At 45.3% G+C, this 17,641-nt stretch overlaps 1 long non-coding RNA gene across 1 annotated transcript in view; it reads right to left on the minus strand.

The window, feature by feature from the left end:
- LOC111095140 overlaps nt 1-17,641 on the minus strand; it is a 100,925-nt gene that overhangs the window by 68,557 nt on the left and 14,727 nt on the right. The window contains exon 2 of the long non-coding RNA XR_005356710.1: nt 4,021-4,319. This is a non-coding gene — a long non-coding RNA (uncharacterized LOC111095140). The remainder of the gene's footprint in view (nt 1-4,020; nt 4,320-17,641) is intronic.

Raw genomic sequence — 17,641 nt, forward strand, 5'->3', positions numbered from 1 at the left:
GTGTGTGTGACAATTTGATGCATAATTTTCAACACATGTTTCATTAATCCATTCTTCCTGTGCTTCATTTAAAATACTGGAAACTATAAAAAGATCTGCGTGTCACTCCCCTGCCAGGAAAAAAGAAAGAAAAGAAAAAAATAAATGAAAAATCTCACAAACAAGAAAGAAAAAAAGAGGGACCCCTGGGTGGCTCAGCGGTTGAGCATCTGCTGTTTGCCCAGGGCGGGATACCAGAGTCCCGGGATCGAGTCCCACGTCAGGCTCCCTGCATGGAGCCTGCTTCTCCCTCTGCCTGTGTCTCTGCCTCTCTGTGTCTCTCCTGAATAAATAAACAAAATCTTAAAAAAAGAAAAAAGAAACAAAAAGCCTCACAAACACGAAAAAAAAAAAAAAAAAAAAAGAAAAGAAAAGCCTGGCAAACACAAAAAAGAAAAAAAAGCCTCTCGCGGCGCAGAGCCCCGCAGTCAGCCAGCAGTCACCAGGAATCACTCACAGTCACCCCGCAGACACCCCCGCAGTCTCCTCCGCAGTCACCCTGCAGTCACCCCCGCAGTCTCCCCTCCGCAGTCACCCCCGCAGTCTCCCCTCCGCAGTCACCCCCGCGGTCACCCGGCAGTCTCCCCACAGTCTCCCCTCCGCAGTCACCCCCGCAGTCTCCTCCGCAGTCACCCCCGCAGTCTCCTCCGCAGTCTCCCCCGCAGTCACCCCCGCAGTCTCCCCGCAGTCACCCCCGCAGTCTCTCCCGCAGTCACCCCGCAATCTCCTCTGCAGTCACCCGGCAGTCACCCCCGCAGTCTCCCCGCAGTCACCCCCGCAGTCTCCCCGCAGTCTCCTCCGCAGTCTCCCTGCAGTCACCCCGCAGTCTCCTCCGCAGTCACCCCCGCAGTCTCCCCTGCAGTCACCCCCGCAGTCTCCCGCAGTCACCCCGCAGTCCCCTCCGCAGTCTCCCCCGCAGTCACCCCGCAGTCTCCCCCGCAGTCACCCCGCAGTCTCCTCCGCAGTCTCCCCGCAGTCTCCCGCAGTCTCCCCACAGTCTCCTCTGCAGTCACCCCCGCAGTCACCCCGCAGTCTCCCCGCAGTCTCCCGCAGTCACCCCCGCAGTCTCCCCGCAGTCTCCTCCGCAGTCTCCCTGCAGTCACCCCGCAGTCTCCTCCGCAGTCACCCCGCAGTCTCCTCCGCAGTCACCCCCGCAGTCTCCCCTGCAGTCACCCCCGCAGTCTCCCGCAGTCACCCCGCAGTCTCCTCCGCAGTCTCCCCCGCAGTCACCCCGCAGTCTCCCCCGCAGTCACCCCGCAGTCTCCTCCGCAGTCTCCCCGCAGTCTCCCGCAGTCTCCCCGCAGTCTCCTCTGCAGTCACCCCCGCAGTCACCCCGCAGTCTCCCCGCAGTCTCCCGCAGTCTCCCCGCAGTCTCCTCCGCAGTCTCCCCCGCAGTCACCCCGCAGTCTCCTCCGCAGTCTCCCCGCAGTCTCCCGCAGTCTCCCCGCAGTCTCCTCTGCAGTCACCCCCGCAGTCACCCCGCAGTCTCCCCGCAGTCTCCCGCAGTCTCCCCGCAGTCTCCTCCGCAGTCTCCCCCGCAGTCACCCCGCAGTCTCCTCCGCAGTCTCCCCGCAGTCTCCCGCAGTCTCCCCGCAGTCTCCTCTGCAGTCACCCCCGCAGTCACCCCGCAGTCTCCCCGCAGTCTCCTCCGCAGTCTCCCCCGCAGTCACCCCGCAGTCTCCTCCGCAGTCTCCCCGCAGTCTCCCGCAGTCTCCCCGCAGTCTCCTCTGCAGTCACCCCCGCAGTCACCCCGCAGTCTCCCCGCAGTCTCCTCCGCAGTCTCCCCCGCAGTCACCCCGCAGTCTCCTCCGCAGTCTCCCCGCAGTCTCCCGCAGTCTCCCCGCAGTCTCCTCCGCAGTCTCCCCCGCAGTCTCCCCGCAGTCTCCTCGCAGTCTCCCCCGCAGTCCCCCGCAGTCACCCCGTAGTCTCCCCCGCAGTCTCCTCCGCAGTCACCCCGCAGTCTCCCGCGGTCTCCCCGCAGTCTCCTCCGCAGTCTCCCCCGCAGTCTCCTCCGCAGTCTCCTCCGCAGTCTCCCCCGCAGTCACCCCCGCAGTCTCCCCGCAGTCACCCCCGCAGTCTCTCCCGCAGTCACCCCGCAATCTCCTCTGCAGTCACCCGGCAGTCACCCCCGCAGTCTCCCCGCAGTCACCCCCGCAGTCTCCCCGCAGTCTCCTCCGCAGTCTCCCTGCAGTCACCCCGCAGTCTCCTCCGCAGTCACCCCCGCAGTCTCCCCTGCAGTCACCCCCGCAGTCTCCCGCAGTCACCCCGCAGTCTCCTCCGCAGTCTCCCCCGCAGTCACCCCGCAGTCTCCCCCGCAGTCACCCCGCAGTCTCCTCCGCAGTCTCCCCGCAGTCTCCCGCAGTCTCCCCGCAGTCTCCTCTGCAGTCACCCCCGCAGTCACCCCGCAGTCTCCCCGCAGTCTCCCGCAGTCACCCCCGCAGTCTCCCCGCAGTCTCCTCCGCAGTCTCCCTGCAGTCACCCCGCAGTCTCCTCCGCAGTCACCCCGCAGTCTCCTCCGCAGTCACCCCCGCAGTCTCCCCTGCAGTCACCCCCGCAGTCTCCCGCAGTCACCCCGCAGTCTCCTCCGCAGTCTCCCCCGCAGTCACCCCGCAGTCTCCCCCGCAGTCACCCCGCAGTCTCCTCCGCAGTCTCCCCGCAGTCTCCCGCAGTCTCCCCGCAGTCTCCTCCGCAGTCTCCCCCGCAGTCACCCCGCAGTCTCCCCGCAGTCTCCCGCAGTCTCCCCGCAGTCTCCTCCGCAGTCTCCCCCGCAGTCACCCAGCAGTCTCCTCCGCAGTCTCCCCGCAGTCTCCCGCAGTCTCCCCGCAGTCTCCTCTGCAGTCACCCCCGCAGTCACCCCGCAGTCTCCCCGCAGTCTCCTCCGCAGTCTCCCCCGCAGTCACCCCGCAGTCTCCTCCGCAGTCTCCCCGCAGTCTCCCGCAGTCTCCCCGCAGTCTCCTCCGCAGTCTCCCCCGCAGTCTCCCCGCAGTCTCCTCGCAGTCTCCCCCGCAGTCCCCCGCAGTCACCCCGTAGTCTCCCCCGCAGTCTCCTCCGCAGTCACCCCGCAGTCTCCCGCGGTCTCCCCGCAGTCTCCTCGCAGTCTCCCCCGCAGTCACCCCGCAGTCTCCTCCGCAGTCACCCCGCAGTCTCCCCCGCAGTCTCCCCGCAGTCTCCCCCCGTCACCCCGCAGTCACCCCCGCAGTCTCCCCCGCAGTCCCCCCGCAGTCTCCCCGCAGTCTCCTCCGCAGTCCCCCCGCAGTCTCCCCGCAGTCTCCCTGCAGTCACCCCCGCAGTCTCCCCGCAGCCTCCCCCGCAGTCACCGGGCGGCACGGCCCCGGCGAGCACTCGCAGGCCCGGGAGCGCCCGCGGGGCCCAGGGGCGGGGGAGCCGCCGCTGCGGGCGCGGGCAGGGCTTCCAGGAAGCCGCGGGCTCGGCTGACTTCGCGGCGGCGGGTCGGGTCGGGTCGGGCCGGGTCGGGGCCGCCTCGGCCGGCACGTAGCGCCCGGCGTGACTCAGCGCCGAGTCACGGCTCCCGCCGCCGCCGGGGCTGCCCCGTCCGCCCTCCCCGCCCCCCTCCCCCCCCCCCCCCCCCCCCGGGCCCGCCTGCGCGCCAGCAGCCCCGCCGCCGGCGGCCGAGCGGGAAGGAGCGGCCCCCGGACGCGCCTTGAATCCCGACGGGGGGCGAGGGGGGGCGGCGACGGGCCGGCTGCTCTGGCCTCGGGCGCTCCCTGGCCCCACTAATCAAATGCTTCCATCAGAGGCTTGTTGGGACAGATCCCTAACGTCGTCCTTCCACGGTGACTTAGAGATGACCTCCGCTCCGGCTTTGCTTCTGTCGTCCCAGGCCTGCATCTTATTTTTATCCCCCGTTTTCTTAGGTTATCTTTTCAATATGTTTGGTGACTTGTCTTGGCACAAACCCACAAGTGCAGTGACGCAAATCAGGTTGGAACTTGGCACGATGCGCGGGCTTAAGTGACTTACTGTAAAACCGGGGAACACTTCATAAAGGCGTTGGCATCTGCCACCGCAGTTGCTGGTTGGATGCCAGGCTCATTTTCAGGCTGTCACTACCCTTTGAAAGGTCCTGGGACAGGCTGTTAGAATGCAGATTCTCGAGCAGTCATCCTTACTTCTTCCTCTCTCGGACTCCACGTGGAGAACAATGGGACAGCACGACTTCTGCAGCTGCAGCCTGTGCCCACTTGCCTGGAGAGTGACTGGGGCCACGTGGCCGCAGTGCAGGTTCTCAGACCCCACTCCAAACTACAGCCTCAGAATGCCTGTGGGGAGGCCCAGAAATAGACCCTATTAATAAGCAGTCCACAGAGTCGCCTGCCTACACTTAAAGTTCCAAAACTACTAGCCAGAGGAGGACCCTGTGACACATTACTCTGTGAAGACACCAAGAAACATCCTCATAATGCACAGCACTTTGTCCTAAGATTGATTTTGAAGTTCTGATACTGGGCAACCCTATTTCTAAAACTGGTTTTATATGCAATATTGTTTAACGTATGTTAATAGAGACAGTTTTGTTTTGTTTTGTTTTTTTAATTAGACATTTGGCTACAAAATAAAATGTAGTACCTACACAGTCAGTTTTATTTCAGGCCGGTTACTTCCTAAACCTGCTTTACAACAGAATTATCCACAGAGACTTTAAACACCAATTCCCGGACCAGACCTCATACCTAAAGAGACACTATCTCTGAAGGCGATACCTAAGAACAGACCATTTGGAAAGCCCTGAAAGTTAGTCTCTGGACCAAGTGATCACGCTTCCCAAGTACAAGAGAAACTTCATTAACTTCAAGATAATTGGCCTGTGCTGCTCCCTTATGGTGCCCATTCATCTCTGTTCGCACTGTTTCCTTTTGAAATCTCAACTTAATCTCTCTCTCTGTGTGTGTCTCTCATGAATAAATAATAAAAAAAAAAAAGACAACCTGAGATCTCAACTTAAAAAATAAAATGAAAAATGACCACATAAGATATCAACTTGGTATTATATTGATAAATGTATATCTCTAGAAAGGAAACTTGAAATCTTTGTGTTCTAAAACTTTTTTTTTTTTTTTTTTTTTTTGAGGGGGGCTGTGGGAGAGGTTGGAGATTAGAGAATAATCTGGGAGGGAGTATATTTTGAAAATTTTCCTATTCTTCTTCCCTGGGATATTTTATTTGTTTACTCATGGTCTTTTCATCTCACTGGGTAAGTTTCCCCATTTTATCCCTGTTAGCATTGTGGCAAAAAGCCTAGATGTGACACATCTCTGACAAGCACCTCCCATTGTTGACCCTCTTACATATAGTCTTGCTTCTCCAAGTGCGGCCTTTGGGCCAGCAGCATGGACATCACCTGGAAACTTGTAAGAAATGCAGACTCTCAGGTGCCACCAGAACTATACCACAACCGAATCAACAGGTTAGCAAGATCTCCAAGTGATTTGCGTGTATAATAAAATATTGCAAGTACCAGTTTGTAGTAATGGTAACAATCTAAGGCTGATGGTTAAAAACGAGGAAGTAAGAGGTGAGGGTGAATTAGTTTCCTGGGGCTGCCTTAGCAGAGTACCACAAACTGGGTGGCTTAGAACAACAGAAATGTGTTCCTCCAGAGTTCTGGAGGCCAACAGCCCAAAGTCAAGGTATCCATAGAGACGTGTTCTACCTATGGTACTGGATAAGACAAAATTCATAATGAAATTAGTCTGACCATAAAAGTAAGCCCAAAAATAAATAAAAAAGTAATTATAGCTAAAACTAGGACCACATTTTTTTTTTAATTTTTTATTTATTTATGATAGTCACAGAGAGAGAAAGGGAGAGAGGCAGAGACACAGGCAGAGGGAGAGGCAGGCTCCATGCACTGGGAGCCCGATGTGGGATTCGATCCCAGGTCTCCAGGATCATGCCCTGGGCCAAAGGCAGGTGCCAAACCGCTGCGCCACCCAGGGATCCCAAACTAGGACCACATTGACAGGCAAATGGAAAATCTCTTAGGATCAGGGTAAGAAAATGAAGGGAATCCTTCCAACGTCAGGGAAAGATAAGAGTAGGACCAGAGGGGCAGCTCTGAGATAGGCTCCTGACTGTTCGTAGTGGGCATCTGTTCTGCTGGCCCAGGATTCTTTCTCCCTCTTTCCCTTAGTTAAGAAAGTTCTCATCATCCTCCCTAACACTTCAGTGTAGGACATCCCGCACTTTCTCTTCCCCCTTCCTCCCAAGGGTGAAACACGTGACTCTTTAATATCTGTCCTGCACATCTCAATCTGGTTGAGTCCCAAAAAGGCAGAAAGCGGCTGAAGCAGAGTCATTTCAGTCCTCGTGCTCGAAGACACTGAACAGATGTGGCAGTCTGTCCACTGAGAATAGCTAGTAACCCTAGCTGCTGTGCTCCCCAAGTCCCAGTTGTTTAACTTCTTTTGTTCTCAGAGTGACCCAGTGTCTTTCCAAGTGTTTTTAATTTGTTTTAAAGCTTAATATGTTTCATGTTTATTTTTAACTTGCTATTTTAGACTATTTCTTGTTATTGTAATTTATTGTTAATTATCTTAATGGGGCCAAGAGTTTGCCCCAGTTGGTTTCTATTGCTTACAATAAATGAGCCTAACTGTTATGAAATTATTGCTGGGGAGAGCACATATTGCCCACAGCCACCCCACTAAAACAATCTGAATGTTGTCTGCATCCATAACAAATACAACTCTTGAAATATAACAAAGATCTTTTCAGGGTTTTTTTTCCCCAATTGATTTTACCAGCTCTCATTTATTGCCCTATATTTCAAGCTGAGTCATTCTTCCCTTCTGAACCACCCAAATTGCCAGGGGGCGCAAAAGAGAGAATCACTCTTGTTATGCTGCTTGTAGACACCAATAATCTTCTTTATGTTGCCTCCAATTCCTCATTGTGGTTTTCATGATATTTGCAATATTAAGGAGATTAAAGAAAAGTACTCTAAAGTTTCTAATTAGAGCTATTTTACCAGGGGGCTAGTTGGCAAAAAGAGTCTCTGTTATGCCAGACTAAATGTGATCTTTCCTTCTCAAGCAAAGATTAGCCTAAGGCCTTTGTACTGGCCAAGACTAAGAGATGTTTTTTTGAACTCTACTGATAAAATTTAATTTGATCAAGATACATCATCTTATCAAAATCCATACTCCTTATTCTCCTCCTTCCCCCTTCACATTAATTTCCTTAATTTTATCTTATGCCAGTAGTAGTATGGTGGGTACGGTTTCATTTGGCTGGAGTAGGGAGCATATAAGGAGGAGTAAACACAACAAAGTAGCTGTTTTGAAGTTACTATAGTGAATCATGAATGTCATAGTGAGGTCTTCGTACTTAAATGTAACTTTTTTTTTTTTTTGAAAGTTTACTTACTTGAGAAGGGTTCATGGGCACACAGGAAGATTCCCCGCTAAGCAAGGAGCCTGACCAGGGGCTCCATCCCATGACCGTGAGATCATGATCTGAGCCAAAATCAAGAGTCAGACACTTAACTGACTGAGTCACCTAGGTACCCCTTATATGTAATTCTCTACTGTTTTTTTTTTCTTAATTTTTTTAAAAATTTTTTATTTATGATAGTCACAGAGAGAGAGAGAGAGAGGCACAGAGACACAGGCAGAGGGAGAAGCAGGCTCCATGCACCGGGAGCCCGATGTGGGATTCGATCCCGGGTCTCCAGGATCGTGCCCTGGGCCAAAGGCAGGCGCCAAACCGCTGTGCCACCCAGGGATCCCTCTCTACTGGTTTTTTTTTTTTTTTTTTAATTTTTTTATTTATGATAGAGAGAGAGAGAGAGAGAGGCAGAGACACAGGCAGAGGGAGAAGCAGGCCCCATGCCGGGAGCCCGACGTGGGACTCGATCCAGGGACTCCAGGATCGCGCCCTGGGCCAAAGGCAGGTGCCAAACCGCTGAGCCACCCAGGGATCCCTCTCTACTGGTTTTTAAAAAAGATTCTATTTATCTGAAAGAGAGAGAACAGGCATGAGCAGGGGGAGAGGTAGAAGGAGAAGCACACTCGCTGCTGGGCTGGGAGCCCAAGGCAGAGTCCAGCCCAGGATGCTGGGATCACAACCTGAGCTGAAGACAGATGCTTAACTGACTGAGCCACCCAGGCACCCCTCTTTGATGTTTGTGGGTTTTTTTAAGATTGATCTATTTGAGGGGATCCCTGGGTGGCTCAGCGGTTTAGCACCTGCCTTTGGCCCAGGGCGCGATCCTGGAGTCCCTGGATCGAGTCCCACGTCGGGCTCCCGGCATGGGGCCTGCTTCTCCCTCTGCCTGCCTGTCTCTCTCTCTCTCTCTCTCATGAATAAATAAATAAATCATAAAAAAAAAAAGTTTTATCTATTTGAGAGAGAGAGAGAGCAGAGCTAGCGTACTCACCCACATGACCCTGGGGAGGGGGGGTGGGGAAGGGGTAGAGGGAGATGCAGATAGTCCTAAGCAGACTCCACACCTTCAGGGCTCAGTTTCACAAACCTGAGATCAGAACTTGAGCCAAAACCAAAAGTCTGACGCTCAACCAACTGCACCACCCAGGTGCCCCTCTTTTTTTTTTTTTTTTTTTTAAAGATTATTTATTTATTTATTCATGAGAGACACAGAAGGAGAGAGAGGCAGAGACACAGGCAGAGGGAGAAGCAGGCTCCATGCAGGGAGCCTGACGTGGGACTCGATCCCAGGTCTCCAGGATCACGCCCCGGGCCAAAGGCTGCTCTAAACTGCTGAGCCACCAGGACTGCCCCCCAGGTGCCCCTCTTAAAGAGTTTTTGATCGAGATAAGAAGTAACATTATCGAGGACATATTGTGTGCCTGGAAGTATATATTGCCATTGATTTCCTGTATCTTTCATAGGTAAAGATTTAGGTCTCTGATATCACCTATGACTTTAAATAAAATATTTAAGTCTCAGAAGATTTTTTTTAAAAAAGATTTATTTACTTGAGAGAGAAAGAGCACAAGCAGGGGGGAGGGGCAAAGGGAGAGGGAGAAGTAGACTCCTCTCTGAGCAGGGAGTAGGACATAGGGCTCGACCCAGGCACCCTGAGATCATGACTTGAGCCAAGGGCAGACACTTAACCAACTGAGCCACCCCGGAGACCAGAAGACTTTTTTAAAAATCTGTGACAGACAATATAAGTATCTACTTTGTTAGAAGGGCACACATGCTCCTTGCCATTCTCCTCACTTTTTTCTCTTTGTATCTGTTAAATTCTGTCATCTGTATCTTTCCTTTCTTACCTTATTGGGACTGATAACATTTATATATCCCAACTATTCTGGGGTTTGTCTAAGATTTAACACTGATAAAAAATAAACATTGGCATTACTAAGACTATATGAATATTTTTCATGGCAGAGAATGTAGTATAGTTATGATTACATGTCTCCAGGCCCACTAAACCACTGGGCCACCAGGGCTGCCGCTTATTAGGACTTTCTAAAAAATTTTTTTTTTGTTCTGGGACACCTGGGTGGCTCAATAGTTGAGCCTTTGGCTCAGGGCGTGAGATCCTTGGGTCTGGGGATCGAGTCCCAAATTGGGCTCTCTGTGAGGAGCCTGCTTCTCCCTCTGCCCATGTCTCTGTCTCTCTCTGTGTCTCTCATAAATAAGTAAAATCTTTAAAAAAATTTTTTTCTGTTCCCTGAATTATTTGTATTTTCTTATGCCATGATTATATGTATTTCCTGATGCATTTAATTTATTTTGCAGGTTTTTCAAATGTCTAGGGATCTTGGTTGTGTTTTTATATTTAGAAAGGGGCATCAATTTAGGATACATATGCTTCTGGGTAAATTCCAGAATAATTTTATTTTAGGGCATCAACAACCCCTTGTGCTACTAGGTTGCCATAGGTTGGTTCCCCCAGTGTTTTCAGTGACTCTGGATGAAAATCTTGTGTTTTTGTTTTGAATTGGGGCAAAAAGCTAATTATCAGATGTTTTGAACTAGGGGGCCAGGAGGAGGGACAGGGGAGAACATGGTCCCCTGTGGCTCAGTATTCTCTCTAGCACCTTTAATTTACATGGATGTGTTCATTTCACTTCTCACATTACCATCTCTTAATCTCTCAGTTTCTGAGAACAGATGTTATCTAGGTACTGCAATTAGGCAGCTTTCTGCATTTTGCTAGGACAGTGTCAAAAAATACAGATCCCGTGATCCCTGGGTGGCGCAGCGGTTTGGCGCCTGCCTTTGGCCCAGGGCGCGATCCTGGAGACCTGGGATCGAATCCCACGTTGGGCTCCTGGTGCATGGAGCCTGCTTCTCCCTCTGCCTATGTCTCTGCCCCTCCCCCCCGTGACTATCATAAAAATAAAAAAAAATTAAAAAAAAAAAAAAACTACAGATCCCTGGATTCTACTGAGGGATCCTGATTCAGCACCTCTAGGATGGGTCTAAATATCTGTATTTCCTTTTCTAATACCTTCCCTGGCTCATGTACACAACCAGTATGGGGCACCACCAAGAAGTTACCAGTGACATGGGGAAGAAGTAACTTTACAAGACAAAGCAGAGGTAGGAGCCTCATGACTTGGCAAATGCCTGGATATGGGGAGAAGAAAGAGGATGGAATAAACAATAACTAGGTTTTAACCCTGAGTGACTCCAAAAATGATAGTGAAATTAGCATAAAAAGGAAACTGATAAAGAGTACTTCCTTCTTGATTTCTTCTTCCAGATACTGTACTAAATGCCAACTCTATAAATATTACTAAAGAGCTCCTTATGTAGAAAAATTACCAGTAAGAATGATGTTAGAGTACAATAAAATAATAAATAAATAGATATATAAATACATTCTTAGACTGGAGAACTAGTATTAATATGCACAAGCTAAACAATCTATCCACTTTTGACCATTTATGAAGGTATTAAAAAATATGCATAGAAAAAACATGCATAGAGCATTCCAAAACCAAATGTGAGTTACTATTAGCAGAGAATTCCTGGTCTTTCAGACAAGTGTCTTAATTTTCCAAGTGTAAAAGAGCAAAATTCAAATATACAATACCTCTTATGCTTAACAAATCTGAAGACAAAAGTGGAGAAAAAAACGCCTTGCAATAACATCTACAACTCTTTGTACAGTTTATATTCTTACTAAAATATTGCTGTTCACACAGTTCAATTTCCATGAATAGTACAGCCTGATGACTCATTTGGTACATTTAGAGTCTAATGAGGACTTTTATTTTTTATTTTTTAATTTTTATTTATTTATGATAGTCACACATAGAGAGAGAGAGAGGCAGAGACACAGGCAGAGGGAGAAGCAGGCTCCATGCACCAGGAGCCCGATGTGGGACTTGATCCTCGGTCTCCAGGATCACGCCCTGGGCCAAAGGCAGGCGCTAAACCGCTGTGCCACCCAGGGATCCCTAATGAGGACTTTTAAATCTGTGATGACCAATACTACCTCCTTCACATTAAGACACCTATTTGGGAGGGAAATAGTTCTATGAAAACACTGACTTTTTCTTTCTTAAAATTAAGGTATAATTTATATACAGTAATTTTTAGACTTTTTAGTGCAAAATTCTGTAAATTTTGACACTTAAGTCATATAACCACAATCAGATAAAATAATTTAATCACTCCTCAAATTCCCTTCATACTCATTTGAAGTCAGAGCCTAATCTTCCCCAAACCTCTGGCAATGACTGATCTGTTAATCCTTTCTATTTATTTTTCCCTCTTTCAGATTGCCATATAAATGTTATCAGGGAGTATGTAGCCTTTTGAATTTGGCTTTTTTCATTTAGCATAATGCATATAAGATTTATCTATTTTCTTGCATGTATCATGAGTTTTTTCCTTTTCATTGCTCATAATATTCTATTGTATGGAGGTATCCAATTACTGATGTTTAATCATTTACTAGTAACTTTATTTTGTAGAGGATGGATTCATGACTATTAAATTATGCTATTTATCAAGAAGGAAAATTAGATAAATTCTCTTTTGCCTTGCAATTCCTTAGTATTCAACTATATAATAGGTATACCTATTTCAAAAACTGTATTTTTATATAACTGAAAAAAGTTATTTTATATTTATATAAAATTTATATCTATTCTATCTGTATTTGTATTATTTGTTGGCATGCATTTGAACCATGTGTTATAATTTGAAGGTTTTTTTTTTTTTTTTTTTTTTTACCTAGAGTGGTAATAACAGCATATACTACTAATATTGCTGATAACACCAGATAATGTTTTGCTTAAACTTCTGAACGTAAATGCTATATGAATGCCCTAAGCAACCAAGATCGCTGAAATGGCTCACTTCCCATTGCAACCTTCTTAAACTTTAGCTCATGGAGGCAACAGGTGGGTTAGCAAATAGCTAACAGAAGGACAACTGTTGTCCTTCAGGATCAGTGCCAATGGAAAAAAGTGACCTGAAATACAGATCTCAGGCCTGACAAGATGAAAATCTAATGCCACAGCTGTTGTCTCTCACAACTGTCACTCATCATGGTTTTTTTTTTAATGTTTTTTATTTGAAGTATAGTTGACATACACCATTATATTAATTTCAGGGGTATAGCATAATGATACAATATTTATGTATCTTTTAAGATGATCACTACAATAAGTCTAGTTACCATAATTATGTAAGTTTTTTTTCTTATGATGAAAACTTGCTGGATCTTTTCAGCATTTTTCAAATATGCAACACATTATGGACTATAGTCACCATGCTGTGCATTACATCCCCATGACTTATTTATAACTGGAAGTTGATAACTCATCATCCCCTGGGATGATGAACCCATTTTGTTCATACCCTTCCCAATCTGTTTTCTGTATGAAGTTTATTTTGGTTTTCTGCTTTTTTATGTTCCAGATATAGGTGAAATCATAATGTACAGGTCTTTGTTTGACTTATTTCACTTAGCATGATACATTCAAGGTCCATCCATGTTGTCACAAATGGCCAAATTTCACTTTTTTAATGACAGTATTCCACTGTATATATGTATACCACATCCTCTTTTTCCATTAATCCACTGAAACACAATGAGGTTGTTTCTATATACTGACAATTGCAAATAATGCTGCAATGAACATAGGGGTGCAGACATTTTATTAAATTGGTGTTTTTGTTCTTTAGATAAATACCCAGAATTGGAATTACTCAATCATATGGTAGTTCTACTTTTAGTATTTCAAGGAACCTCCATATTGTATTCCATAATGACTGTAACAATTTACATTTCCATCAAGAGTTCACAAAGGTTCCCGTTTTTTACATCTGAACACATTTTAAAACTGCATTTTTTACTGCGTGCACCCCCAATTTTATGTATACGATCTTTTTATTTCGTATATCCCTTAAGTAATTATTGTGGTTATGGTTATTTTTTTACTATTTTCTTTTAACCTTCATACTAGCTTTATAAATGATTAATCTAGTATCTTTTCAATATATTTGCCTTTATCAGTGAGATTTTTACTTTCATACTTTTCTTGTTGCAGATGAGTACCCTATCCTTTCAGCTTAAAGAATTCCCTTTAACATTTCTATTTATGCTTGTTTACTGGTGATGAACTCCTTTAGCTTTTGTTTGTCTGAAAAACTCTTTATCTCCCTTTCAGTTCTAAATGATAACCTTGCTGGGTAAAGTATTCTTGGTTGGAATTTATTCCTTTCAGCACCTGAATATATTATGCCACTCCTTTCGGGCCTAAAAAGTATCTAGTGAGAAATTTGCTGACAGCCTTAAGGGGAGAGAAGGGATTCCCTTGTATACAACAAGTTATTTTTCTCTTACAGCTTTTAATCACTCATCACGTTTTAATTTCATAGTTTTGATTTAGTCTTTTCTAAATACAGCACTAGATAAATACAGAACAAGATAACAAGAGTCCCCAGCAAAGAAGCCAGATTGGTATTAGCACCACCCCCCTTTTCACCACCTCCCCAGCCCCTTGGGTTTTATTTTTTTGTGATGATGGCTTCTCTAGGACACTACTTTATGTTCAGGAAGGTCAGAGCTTCTGCACTAGCTCATAAGCTTAACAAAAATCATTGAGTTTTGATTTCATGGTGACTTCTTAAGCTTTCTTATCATGCTAACCAGGATGCTTTCACCAGACATACTGAATTGTAACACATAGTGCAGTTGGGTCTAAAGAAAAATATCGGGTTTTTCAATGGTGTGCCCTAAGACACTCACCCTTTTCTAAGATTTTTAATTTAAAAAAATATTTTCAGCCATGAGTTACATTCTTTTTCTTATGAAGCCATCTTTTAACCCTCTCCATCTATTCACGTTCTCTCTCAAAAATAAATAACATCTTTGAAAACATAAACCCTCTATTGAATTATATATAATAAAATACACCCATTCTAAGTGTACAATCTTAACAAATGTATACTTAGTGCATATTCCAACACTACAAGATATAGAGCACCCTGCCCCAACCAAAGCCTCCCTAATTTTTCAGTCCATTCTGCCTCCACTCTCAACCTCAGGCAACTGATCTGCCTTCTATCATGATAGATTGTTGTACTTTTTCAAGAATATTCTATAAAGAGTGTATTCTTTTTTTTTTTTTTTTTTAAAGAGTGTATTCTTTTGGGGTCTGGTACTTAATGTAAACTTTTTGAGGTTCATCAGTGTTATATGTATCTATAATTAGTTCTCCCCCTTACACCCCCCCCCCATACTATTCCATTTTTTTGATACAACATCATCTGTTTATCCATTTGCTTGTTGACGGACATTTACATAGTATCCAGTTAGGGGTTGTTATGAGTAAAGCTGCCATGGATGATTGTGAATAGGTTTTTGTGCACTATTCATTTCTCCTGGGAAAATATCTAAAAGCAAATGCCTAGGTTGTATGATTAGCTTTCAAAAAATTACAAGCTACTTTCCAGAATGGTTGTATCATCTTCAATTCCCACTAGTAATACATCTGACCCTTGAATAATATGGGGAGTTAAAAGCTCCAACCCCCAATGCAGTTGAAAATCTGATTATGGGATCCCTGGGTGGCGCAGCGGTTTAGCGCCTGCGTTTGGCTCAGGGCGCGATCCTGGAGACCCGGGATCGAATCCCACATCGGGCTCCCGGTGCATGGAACCTGCTTCTCCCTCTGCCTATGTCTCTGCCTCTTCTCTCTCTCTCTCTCTCTCTCTCTCTGTGACTATCATAAATTAAAAAAATAAAATAAAAATTAAAAAAAAAAAAAAAAGAAAATCTGATTATAACCTTTGGCTCCCCCTCCAAAACTTTACTAGTAACCTATGGTCTACCAGAATCCTTACCAATAACATAAATAGTCAATTAATACCTATTTTTATATATATTATATACTGAACTCTTATATTAAACTAGAGAAAAGAAACTATTAAGAAAATCATAAGGAAGAGAAACTATATGTATAATACTATACTTACTGAAAAAAAATCCACGAGTGGACTCACATAGTTCAAATCTATGCTGTTCAAGGGTCCACTGTATAATACATTCATTGGGAATAAGTGCTACAGAGAAGTTTAAAAAAAAATGGCAAGCAGATATTATGTTGCTACTTAAGAAGATAATAAGAAAAGGTTTCCTAGAAAAGAAAACATTTGAGCCGAAGTCTGAAGGAAGTAAAGGAAAATCCCGTGAGAATATCTAGGGGAACAGAATTCAGAAGGCAAAAAGAATAGCACATGCAAAAGGGTATTCCTTGGTGTGTCTGAAGAATATCAAAGAGGCCAAGGTATCTGCAATTGAGTGAGAGAAGGAAAATAGGAAAAGAGGTCACTCATATAGGGCCTTAGAGGCCAATGAACTTTGGAATGAATGAAATGGGAAGTCACTGAAGGATTTTGAGCATTAAAGGGACACAGTTTGGGGATCCCTGGGTGGCTCAGCGGTTCAGCACCTGCCTTCGGCCCAGGGCGTGATCCTGGAGACTCAGGATCAAGTCTCATGTCGGGCTCCTTGCATGGAGCCTGCTTCTCCCTCTGCCTGTGTCTCTGCCTCTCTCTATTGTGAATACATAAATAAATAATCTTTAAAAAAAATAAAGTAAAGGGACACAATTTATCTTATCTTTTAGAATGATCACTTTGATGTGGAAATAAACTGTAGGAAGCAATCAGGAAAGTAGGTAGACCAGTTAGGATGTTACTATAATTGCCCAGATGGAAGACTAGATCAGTATTATAGTAGTAAAGCTGGAGAAAAGTGATGGCATTCTGGACCTACTCTAAAGGTAGAGCTGGCAATATTCTCAATGGATTGAAAGTGTCGTGATAAAAGAGGAGTCAAATCAACTTAGGTCAATCTAATTCTAAATCCTTATTTCCTTTAAGTACAGGAAAAAGAAGAAAAAGGGAGAAAAAAATGCAGTTTGTGTGGTTAAAAAATAGTAAGACACTAAGTTGAAACTCATGGTCAGTGGCAATACCAAACTATTTCAGCCACCCTAAAATATCTTCAATCTAAACAGCTCAATGTGTCTGCATGAAAAAATTTAGCATTATGGGGAAAATGTAATACATAGATTATAATGCCAATTTATGAACACTTTAGAATTTGGGGCATATAAAAATACTTCTCTCAAGGTCTGGAAAACAAAAATCACATCAATCCTATCAGATATGAGACGAACAACTATTCATCCTACTATTCCATAGGTTATAAACTTTAAGTCCAGATAAATATATGGCCCCTTTGGGCCAAATCTAATGCACTGGAGACTAGGATCAGTCTGCTGGTTCTAAGTCTGACTGAGATGAACTTTTTGATCGATTGCTGACGCCTACTCAGGACTGTCAATCTTTTCTGCCTATTTTCATTAAATACCTATACCTATACCTTTAATACCCAAGATATACATCTGGAAACACCAATAGATAACTAAAATATCCTACAAGGTGTTAGCAGATTTCACAGGGCCCACCAAATGAAAGCTCAATAAAGCATAAAGAACTTAGAAGAACCAATTTCTAAGAAAACTTGATTATCTTTATCAGCTACTCTAAGTATTTTGAAACATCTAATGCTGCTATAGCTGTGTAGACTTCCTTTCTGTATATTTTTTCAATAGCAAAATCTGTTCAAATATATGCGTATATTGCAGGTAGAGGGTTGAAAGAGATGGTTTCCAAATTTACAAAGAAAGAATATTTATAAACACATTTAAACAAGGCAGGTTTGGGAACTGTAGTTTTTACTTCTCTGATTCTAACCAAATGATAATTACATTTCCCCTAAAATAAAAAAGAGAGGGCTATAGAATTTAACTCTAGCAAAGCATTTGGGTTGTGTGGATTCTTTTATTACACTGTAAATATTTTGCATATGTCTAGAGCAAGCACCAGTAAAGAGGCCATATTGGTAACTCGTCACTCTTAAACACAACAGCTGTGTGTATTTGGAAAGATTAAGAACTAGATTGTTCAGTAATTCTGGGAGCCTGTTTACCAAACTCTAAGACGGCTAGCAAGACTCTTATTGTTTACTTGATATGACGTACTTGTTTTTCTTTTTTTTTTTTTTTTTTTTTTTTTTTTTTATTTATTTATTCATGATAGTTACAGAGAGAGAGAGAGGCAGAGACACAGGCAGAGG

Source organism: Canis lupus, chromosome 3 (genome assembly GCF_011100685.1).
Source record: "Canis lupus familiaris isolate Mischka breed German Shepherd chromosome 3, alternate assembly UU_Cfam_GSD_1.0, whole genome shotgun sequence".
NCBI classification, from domain to species: Eukaryota; Metazoa; Chordata; class Mammalia; order Carnivora; family Canidae; genus Canis; species Canis lupus.